Below are 11,496 nucleotides of genomic sequence, written 5' to 3'. Positions count from 1 at the left end.
AACAAAATATCTGTTGAAAAAATATACTTTTCGGATTCCGGGAAAGCGAGCGTCCGAATATTAATCACATTAAACGCATCAAAATGCCCTTAAATTCACTCTCGTGATGTATATAGAAGTCTATCGTGACATCTCCCGGCGCGCTGCGTCGTTACCGCGACATCCATTGCGGTCTATCGCGACATCTCTCGGCCAGCCGCGTCATTAGGTGACATTGCGAAGCCACAGATTAATAGACAGATCGCCAAAGGTCTGGACGAAGGAGAGACCAGCATTTCTCACTGATTTCAGCGCCATATCGTAGTAGTGGTCAATGCAGTAACTATTAATACGTTCCCAAGATAAGAGCGTCTCATGCTCATGAACTCGTCCGGCGGCATGTACGAGATTTATCTTTTCGTAGCGTTCGCGTATTTCGGAAAGGACAGAATTTTATGATGTTATAAATAAATAAAATTTTAACCTGACCTATTATAATTATTTTTTAATAAATGTTTCGTTATTATTATCATCTAAGTCTAAGTCGTTTAATTAATTTTTAGTTTTTTAATAATTAATTTAATTTATTCTAATCATTTTAATATGTGAAAAATACTAATACGTATACGTTTTATAATGAATTAATATATTTCGAGAGTCGAATTATATATTTTTAATAATATAAAAGTGTTCAAAAATTATATTTGACTTTTAATTTTAATTATTTTAGCAAAGAGTTCCGAAATCTCTTACACACATAATAGGGATTTTGTTCATCCATATAATTCGCAATTAAGTATATATGTTAATTATTAATTTTAATAAAATACAAAATTAAAATTAAAGGTCAAATATAATTTTTGAACATAAATATATTTAATTCGTTATAAAACGTATACCCGTGATAGTATTTTTCTCGTACAAAAATAATTAGAACAAATTAAATTACTCATAAAAAAATAAAAAAATAATTAAATAATTTATATTATATATGATAATAATAAAACATTTTATAAAAAAAACAGATTCAATAAATATAAGTATATATATAACATGTACTTATATTTATTGAATCTGTTTTTTAATAAAATGTTTTATAAGCTTAGAAAACTTGACTTTGACGTAATTAGCAAATTTTATTTAATTATTTCACGACAGTTTGACGTAATAATATTTAATCATAAAATTGTAAATTATGTTTCAATTTTTTATAGACTGCGATAAAAGATTTTACATTTGGATAAGAAACTGCGGTAAGTAAAAATATAAAATTCTTGAAAACGTAAAAATATTTAATAACGTAAAAAGGTGAACTTTGAAAAATAAGGAACTTAAAAATTGCACTAATAAATGGGCTATATATATGTGAGCCGTGCGCGGATGTAAGGTGTGTTATATCGAAATTTAATTAATAGAATTGAGAATTAATCCCAATTTTAAGTCTTACAAATGTCCAAGCAAATTTTTTGTACCTCGTGTACATTTTTGAAAGTTATATCGAAAAATTAAATTTCAATATGTGTCTTACATCTCACATTTCGCATACAGCTCACATATAGCCTATTTATCTCTTATACTTTATTTCAACCCTTATAGAAATTTATTACTAGTAACGCCAATTTATCACTTATTTCGAGTAATTAATCACTTTTATTTCGAATACTTAAATTACTGTATATTATAGTATTTTAAATACTCAAAATAAGTGATTAATTGGCGTAGTGATAAATTTCTACAAGAGAATAAGGAGCCTTTAAATTCTTAATGTAAAAAATTTCAAGTAATTTTCTTTAATAAAATTTAATTAAAAAATTTAATTAAAAAATTTTTGAACACTGTGTTATATCACATTTAAAATCGTGATTATTTCAATAAAAAAACATTTTATGTGTAAAAAATATATTTTTTATATTTAATAAATTTTATATATATATATATGCATATATGTAAAATATTCTTTCTCTCTCTCTCTCTCTCTCTCTCTCTCTCTCTCTCTCTCACACACACACACACACACGCACAACGGGGGCCAAATCTCTCAAATTGGTCTCATGATCAATTAGCCTGGATTCGCACCAGGGGCAAAGTCTGTTGGTAATGTCAAACGAATTTAGCCTGGACTTGCACCAGGGGCAAAGTCTTTTGGTCGAGTCTACGAAATTTAGCACGGACTCGAACCAGGGGCAAAGTCTTTTGGTTCAAGTCTACGAAATCTAGCACGGACTCGAACCAGGGGCAAAGTGTGTCGGTAAGGGGCAAAGTCTATCGCACGAAGATGGCGGTCTCTTCTTTAGGCAGGCCTTTGGCGATCTGTCTATTAATCTGTGGCGAAGCGAACGAAGAGGCATGACGGAGTGATACTTGAGCGCCATGACCGTTACGCGGATAGTCACGAAAGCAAATGAGGGGTACGACGCCGCCTTTCCCCTACAATTTGAATCGCCGATTTCGATAAATTCGCGCCTCTCGGACACTTTTTCCGATACTCGGGCACTCCTGGAGATGCTAGAGCACTCGCGGAATTCCTTGTTGAGCGGCTAATGCCAAAATACCGCACGAGAGTAACGGTATACGTATGAGCGAGCGAGTAGCGCCGAAATACGCGCGAAAACCACGGCGGAACGGTATCCTCCCTCCCTTCCGCCTACCAATTCTCAATGTTCCGAGGCTCCCGGGTTCCGTCGACGCCAGGACGCTCTCCGAGAAGATTATTCGGTCCATCGCGTCGAAACACGACACTCCCGGACTTGCACTCGCGTTTATTCGCGTTACTCGCGCACGAAATCCAAACGAGACGCGGAGCATTCGCGACGAGCACTCTACACCTCCGCCGCTGGACTAGCACCGGTATGGCGGCGCTGGCTGAAGCACGTCACGTCGTGACGTCACGTCAGAATCTGCCGATTTCAAGTATTACTTCGCGCGGGAGTTTTCCACGCGGAAATATTAAATAATATAATATCAGGGGTGCGTTCCATATTAATGTCTGACACATGTCAGGATGTCATTCTATCTTTGTTACTTACGGAAAGTTAAACAAAGAATATGACACTCTGACGTGTCAGAGGTTAATACGAAACGCACCCCAGCAAGTGTACAAATTTTAATCCGCGCGCGCCAACTTTCGGTAGCTCGAGTCGGACGTCACGGCCTTCGGGAGAACGACAGTATAATAAAAAAATACAAAATAATGTTTCACGTCGAGCGAGATTCACGGTCGACGAGATCGATTTCGCGATGTCAGGACACGCGAGGCGATCGGATTTATACAGTAATTAACAGCGTAATGACACTAATTAATACCACAGATAGCTTAGTACTCACATTCACATATATTTACGCGGACCGGACCGGCGATAAAAGCTTTACACGTTGAGCACGAACAAGTCGAAAGTGCAGCAGACTGTATTCGAAGACATCCAAGGTGTAGCACTCGATTGATCAGTCGGGACAACGAGATCCTCGGTCTCCGATTGGCGGAGCGAAATTTTGTCCACCAATCGGAGACCGAGGATCTCTGTTTCGATTGGTCAATCGAGCGTTTCACTCCAAGTGAATTTATTACCAAACACCGTGTGCTGCTGCCCTCTGGTGCGCTTTCGCATAGTTCACGGTCAACATTTGCGCGCGCCAGTTTACGCGGTCGCGAGAATTGCCGGGTGCGCTTTCGACGCGAAAATCTCCCGAGTTTTTCGGCGGTGTCGATTGTATTCTACCCGGGCGATTGCGCGTTTTCGGTCGTACTTTCGGATCATCGTGTTCAAGTATCGTTCCGCGACGAACTAGGCTCGTGATTCTCTCGGAAAAATCGCCGGTCTACTACGCACGGTTTTGCTCCGCCATCTTGCTATCGTGATATCTCAACATCGGTACATGCTCTTTAAGCATGAATCGTCGAGTTGAGAGAGCGAGTACATATAGTAATCGTACATCGAAAAACGCGACGATCGTGAGTGTATACGTGGAGTTCGGAAATACTCCTTAAATTGTTTCGTCCAGGTGCCGGATTCTCGGAATCGCGTCGAGTGCCGGACAATATTTTCTCTGAACAAGTGACATTACTTTCGCTTCGCGGCGTCTCCGAAATAATCGGCGATCTTCGCCATTTTTTTCGTCGTCGAATATTCAGTGAAATATCAAATATAGCCAAGTGTAGTGCAGTGGCCGATTCTGGAATATCGGCGATGAGGCCCTTCGATAGAGCCTTGAAAAAAGCGGCGACGTGAAACGGAGCTTCGGTTTTATTCGCGCGCGAATAAGCTCTCGCGATTCTCGCGTTTTACCGAAACGCGTCGAAAATGTAATACCTGTGTATAAACCCGAACGTCGCCGCAAATCGCGAACGAAAAAATAAATAAATAAACGCGAGTGCAAGTGTTTCTTCTATGAAGAGGCCCGGGGTGGCATCAGTCAACGGTGCAACTACTATATGGTGAGAGAATCATTTCTTATTTATTTTATTATTACTATAATATATATAGATTATATATATTATATAGTAAAAAATATAAAACGAACATAATAGTACATAATTCTTATAAATGTAAACTAAGGAATTTTTTTAGGTTTTCTTGTCATAGTTGTGCACCAGAGAGTTGCAACATTTTACTGAATATGATATCAGCATGAATATATTTATATTAATTTATATATTAATTAATTTATATTTTAATTTAATTAATTTATATAATAATTTATATATTAATTAATTTATATATTTATATTTAAATGTAAACAGAATGAAAATTAATGCCATTATATTTAGTTAAAATTTGTTATCTATACATATTATATCTATTATGTCTATTTTATATCGTTCATTTGCTGCAACAATGACATAACTCAAAAATCACCCTTTTTGAATTATTAGTACAGAGAGAAAGATTGCTATATGTATTATCAATTACTATTGTATTATTAAATCATGTTCTGAAAAATCACAATTTTTGAGTTATGTCATTGTTGCAGGAAATGAGCGATATATATTGCATATATATATATATATATATATATATATAAAATATATAAGTAATATTCTTTATCTGCTTAGATAACTAAAATTGGATAAGGACAAGTCAGAGATGTGAATCAAGTTGCTATCGAGATTATCAACAAAACCAGTCATTAATCGACTCATGATCGGAGGTTGAATTCGACGCAATTTCGGTGAGTTTGAGATATCATAAATAATTTAATCTTTACGTTCATCTTGTGGTCATGTTCTTTTATTATCGCATACTTTTATTGTCACGGACAATAAATATACGCATCATTTTTGTGTGTCATATATGTCACACGATACTTATAAAAAGAATTCGAAATAGACAAATATGCTTCTAAACTTTTTTAAATCATTAACCACCCGGGAAAAAATTTTGATATATAATTGTATATAAATAATTGTATAATTATATGTAAAATTATATGTAAAATATGTCTATTTTTATACATAATTATATAAATTTATATATGAATTATAAGGATTTATATATAATTAGGTCAAATTATATATGAAACATATATATTTATATATATGAAGAAATACTTATTTATTATATATATAAATTTATATAATTATATATAAAAATCACTTTTATCTAATTATGTATAATTTTATATATTTCTATATAATTTTATTTTGTTATATATAAAAAATTTTTTCCCCGGCAGCATTGATGACCCATGCCGTTAAAATTAAAACGCGTCAATTTTTATTTTTCTACAGGATTTTTAATCCTGATACGACGTATACATTATAAGGAGAAAGCGTTTCCATAAAATGCGAATTCGTGTCTCTCTCACTAGGTTTAGTAGTTCCGTGGAACATTAACTCTCGGGGTTTTTCTCTCTCCTTTTCTCCTTCTCTCTCCTCTCTCTCTCTCTCTCTCTTTGCCAAGCGATCCTGTATGGTCCCGCTCCAGAGTTCAGCGGAATATTCCACGGACGAATAGCGGCGTCCTCGTTGCGCGTGTCGCGATCACGTACATGCATCTTTGTTGCTCGTGCGATGGACTGTTCCACGACTGTGTTTCTACCACACTCGTTCCCTACCATCTCGCTCCCCTTCGTCCCTGTCATTTTCTGTACGTCGATCACAGCGGGGCCTAGATATATTTCGGCACCCTAATCGTAGGGAAGGCATTATATCCCTTGCTGCAATATACTTTCTCCCTTTACACGGACGAAATATCGAGGAGAAAAAATAGTTCTTGTATATTTTGTGTTACGAAAAATAAGATATTAACCAAATTTAATTTTTTTACGAGATTCGTGCTATATATTTATATATGTACAAAAAGAGAAAAAGAGAATAAATCTCAATGTATAAGACCTCTCCAATGTTTTTTATCTATATACAGTCTATTTCACCCGCAAAACAAACAATTCTTATATACAGATGTCCCAAGTAACACATGAAGCTTTAAAACGTCTGCGATAACGTTGTCGTAGCTTAAACTGCAGCATTTTTGTCTACCACAGCTACTGCGACAACATCATTATGACGTTTTGAGAAAGTTGTAACAGCAAAAGTGGGACAACATTTTTAAGCTTTGAAAATGATGTCACAGCTATATGGTTGCACAGCTATTTTGCTGTAAAGACGTCATCACAGTCATATGGTTGCACAGCTATTTTGCTGTAAAGACATTGTCACAGTCATACGGTTGCACAGCTATTTTGATGTAAAGACGTTGTCATAGCTACATTACAGCAATCGGAGTAAGCAATACAAATAACGGATAATTAATATTCAAGCAATACAAATAATGGATAATTAATATTCAATAAAAGTTAAATTTTAATTTTAACATTCCGTAAAAAGGTTAAAAAAATATTAAAAATTTTTTTTTTGCTTTAACTGGGATTGAACTTATGACAACCCGAAACCTTTGCTTCAAAAGCTTAGATTAAAAAAAATTAATTAATTATTGCAAATAATTACAATTTATAACTTACATATAAGTATACTAGTAATGCGGACACAAATTCATACAAATACTGTGATTACAGAATTATATACTATCCTTAAGTAATAAGTTTAGATTCGCAATAAGTGAACGCATGGGTCCGCTAACCATCGCTGATACATACTAAATTTAACATAAAATTGAAAGTCATGTTACTCTTTGCTATAACATACAAATTATAGCCAGATTACAGCTATAAATACAGTTAAAATTGCTGTGACTGCATTTTGGATTTTCAGATCGCTGTCACAACGACTTTACAGCTATAAATACAGCTAAAATCGCTGTGGCTGCATTTTGGATTTTCGGATCGTTGTCACAGCGACTTTACAGCTATAAATACAGCTAAAATTGCTGTGGCTGCATATTGGATTTTCAGATCGCTGTCACAACGACTTTACAGCTATAAATACAGCTAAAATCGCTGTGGCTGCATTTTGGATTTTCGGATCGTTGTCACAGCGACTTTACAGCTATAAATATAGCTAAAATTGCTGTGGCTGCATTTTGGATTTTCAGATCGCTGTCACAACGACTTTACAGCTATAAATACAGCTCAAATTGCTGTGGCTGTATTTTGGATTTTCGGATCGTTGTCACAGCGACTTTACAGCTATAAATACAGCTAAAATTGCTGTAGCTGCATTTTGGATTTTCATATCGCTGTCACAACGACTTTACAGCTATAAATACAGCTCAAATTACTGTGGCTGCATTTTGGATTTTCCGATAGCAGTCACAATGATTTTACAGCTATAAATATAGCTAAAATTGCTGTGGCTGTATTTTGATTCTTTTATTAACTATCGCAGCGCTTTTACAGTTAAAAATCCAGCAAAATAGCATTTGCAGCCAAATAGATGTAATTAAGGCTGGCAGAACGTTTTACTAGCTACATTTTTGCTGTTGCAGCGAATATAGCCAGACTGTGTTACTTGGGGTATCTCTGTCAAAATCAAATTCTGATTATAGAAAACAATTATGGACACAATTTAAAATATATATCTATATTGTATAAATCTCTTCGTATACTATATAAACATTGAGCACGTATTATAGAAATAGAAATAGTATAATCAAAATTACATAAAACGATACTTACCAATTTTTTCGTATATGTAATATGTGTACCTATATAATTTTGACAACTATACGATTTAGTTTATTGAAATTGTCTTTTTCGAACAAATTCTCGCAAAAAGTCATCTGTGTTCTCGAGCAATACTTTTGCTCATAGTGTTTTATATCAAAAAATTGTCGGTATTTTGTATTTTAATTTAATTTCTATTACGTTTTAACGCAGTTCACATCATAATTTTGGATGATTTTCGAAACATGCGTGTGTTTACAGTCGAATATTCGAGTACGTACCAAAGGTTGTTCTTTCTAGTCTTTCTTTTATTCTGCAGTCTATTATTTTGTGTAGTGCTCTTTATTGTTGCTACTAATTTTATAAACAGTTGTATCGCTGTCAACTTGCACATTCGTACAAGTTCTCGATTTTAACTACAGTTTAACAAACTTTTTATTCAGATTTAAATTAATATGTACATTATATATATATACTTCTCTATATAAAATATCAAATACAATTTAAATATATTGCACGTATAGAAATTGGGGAAACTACGAGAGACTGCATGGGCGAAATACAATCTAACAATAAAAGTCTGATTATTAAAAAACGAAATATATTCCTAAATAAAAAAAAATTGCATGATAAACATATATTATTATATCTGATGTATGTTTGCCAAATATGCAAAAATGTGCAAACAAAAAGACGTACTTGACGTTATACTCGACTGACCAGAAAATATAGGTTGAAGTGTCAATATCGATCTACCTGTTTAGCAGGATCGTCTCAACGAACGACTACCGTTTCGACTTTGCGATGTTTTTCTTTTGCTTCTCGTTGCTCTTATATATCTTTTTTCTTCTTTGCGCTCGTTTCAATTTCTCTCCTTTCTCTTATCCTTCTCGCAGGCTCCCTCTCTTCCGCAACTCCGGTTCTCTTTCCTCTCTCTCTCTCTCTCTCTCTCTCTCTCTCGCCCGACTCGTCTTTCGCTCCCTTGCCGCTTTGCGACTCCTCCCCAACACGATTCTTCTTTTTCTCTTTCACTCCAACCCCCTCGTGCTGCCTCTCGCCCCTCGTATCCGATTTTTCTTTTTCTCTTTTCTGCCCTATGTTGTCCTCTCTTTCTCTCTTTTGGCCAGAGTCGGATTTGCAGATGTCAAAATCTTGGCATGCTCGAGATTTGGATAGTTTTACTAGAAATAAATAAATGTGTGTTGGATTTATCGCAATGGCTCTCTCGAAAAAGCAGATAATAACAAAATATATGAAAAAATGTAAGCGCGTATATATTGTACAATAATTTATCGGAGTAATTTTCTTCAACATTTTATTTTATTCATGTTTTTACTCTTCGTTCGTTACCGGTATTCTGAATGCATAATACAATTAATTTTTTTTTCGGAGCAAAGAATGTTTTCGACCAAATATTAGACGCAACAGATCCTATTTTCGTGAAATTTATGGAAATAACGTAGATACCGAAAGAACACGCAGCTTTCCTCACGACGCCGACAGTTTGACAAAGTTCCTTACTCGATATTTACATATCTCAATATTTTTCGTGTGTAAATTATACGTTTTGCGAACGACGTCTCGTGCAGAGAAAGATGGGATAATTTTCTGAAAACAACTCGCTTACCCTAAATCCGATCCTGCTCTCAGCTCTATCTTCTGTAAGGCCTTCTTCTCTCCATCTCTCATATACTCTTCCTTCCTTCGCTCTTGACGTAGGCGAAAATAACAGGCCAAACAGGCAAAAAGGGGAGAGAGAGAGAGAGAGAAAGAGAGGAAGATGCTGATATCGTGCTCAGTGGGGTAGCAAAGAGACGTCTTTGTGCCGCGGCTATCTTCGTCCAGGCGATCTTTCCTGTTTTCTCCCCATCATCTCCCACTCTTTCTACGTAAGAAACGCTTCTTTGTTCTCCTTCTTTACACGTAACACAGGTAGCTCCCGAAAACCGAATTAAATCCGCCCTTATGTATCATAATCAGCGGCTTAAAATATAAACGCGCTTCCTGCTCTGTCTATTCGTTTGTTCGAGAGAATCCGTTTCTTTCCAAGAACCGGTACGCCAAAGATCCACTTTTCTGAGAAAGGAATAAGATGGATATTTCAGTTTGAAAACGCTCAATTTTTTTTATTGTCGTTAATCGTTTAATTACAAGAACTAAAAACAGATTATCAGCGTTTCATCTTTTATGACAAACTATTTGTTTCGAATCTCTTTTGTAAATATATATTTCATTTTTCGCTATCAACCTTTTATTATTTTCGAACGATTTTATGCTGGATTAATAGTCTCCAAAATAATAAAATTAAAGAAGAAAAGATAATTTCTCAATGTTGCCTATGTCGATCCGCTCTCATGTCGTTCCAGGTTTTATACTTTGACTATATCGTAATCAACACATCTCATCGCGTTACGACATTTCGTAAATTCTCGGTCTGTACATATATATATATGTGTGTGTGTGCATGTTGACGCTGATCGATCGTCACAAAAGATCATTATCTTCTTGGCTAAGAATAATTCGTCAAAATCCGCGGTTGGCTCAATCTCCAACTCCAACACGTACACAAATTTTTATATATGTAATACGCCTTTGCGAAAATGAAAATAGAGCGACTGGTTACAGGCTACGGGCAGATTGCCCATTTATTACGCAAACATGAACTCCGAAAAGGGTTCAACAGTTGAAGATGCGTTCCAAGTTTGAACGCATAGATCGTGGCGTGATGTATAATATAAGAGATGAACAAAGAAATGCAAAGAGATATTATAAAATTTATAAAAGATATGCGTACAGGAAAATAGAATTATAGTAGAAAAATGTATTTTTCTTTCCATTTATTCAGCATCATTAATCAAAATCTTGGTTTTTATTTCTCCATTTTCTAAATTGCAGAGAAAAATATTGTTTGATCTTATATAGAAACGAAGATTACAAGTATCTCGATCGGTGTAACACGCCGCGAAAGCGAGAGCACTGCAGGAAACCGCGAGATAAGGGATAGCGATTATTACATCGAGGTAAACGAACTTGCATGCAAACGATAAATGCTCGTGTACTCTCGGCATGTATGAAATTAAGCAAAACGATTGCAAAACTCTCCAGCAAGGAAGTCGTCACATTTTTGAGAGAGGGAGAGAGAAATGATCATTCCGATAATACAAATTGATAAAATGTAGATTCAATATATTTTGTATCTTTTATTTTTCTCTTTATGTATCTTTGATTGACCGACTTTTTCTCTATTATATTATTTATTAGTCTTATACGAAAGACATGGTCGAAAGAAAGGTATTTAGACGGTAAACAGTGAGGGTCATCGCTGATACTTATTTTCTTGATTTTACGTATCAATAGCTTGTAAGTAGAGTCCAGTGTCATTTTGCGGTTAGGGAAAAGAAAAGTAAATAATAGATATTATACACACACATACACATACTTGTTTTCCATCGCAAACCT

The 11,496-nt window shown here is 35.1% G+C and overlaps 1 protein-coding gene across 1 annotated transcript in view; it reads left to right on the top strand.

The window, feature by feature from the left end:
• The first annotated feature begins 4,335 nt into the window (after window positions 1-4,335).
• The window catches only part of LOC114928842 (RNA-binding protein Ro60), a 35,103-nt gene continuing 27,942 nt past the window's right edge, over window positions 4,336-11,496 (top strand). The window contains exons 1-2 of the mRNA XM_029300211.2: window positions 4,336-4,411; window positions 5,030-5,145. The gene's annotated coding sequence lies outside the window, so the exon portion shown is untranslated. The remainder of the gene's footprint in view (window positions 4,412-5,029; window positions 5,146-11,496) is intronic.

This window comes from Nylanderia fulva, unplaced genomic scaffold (genome assembly GCF_048542155.1).
Source record: "Nylanderia fulva isolate GAGA-0341 unplaced genomic scaffold, ASM4854215v1 Scaffold19, whole genome shotgun sequence".
Lineage (NCBI taxonomy): Eukaryota > Metazoa > Arthropoda > Insecta > Hymenoptera > Formicidae > Nylanderia > Nylanderia fulva.
This window is presented reverse-complemented; position numbering and strand designations above follow the sequence as displayed.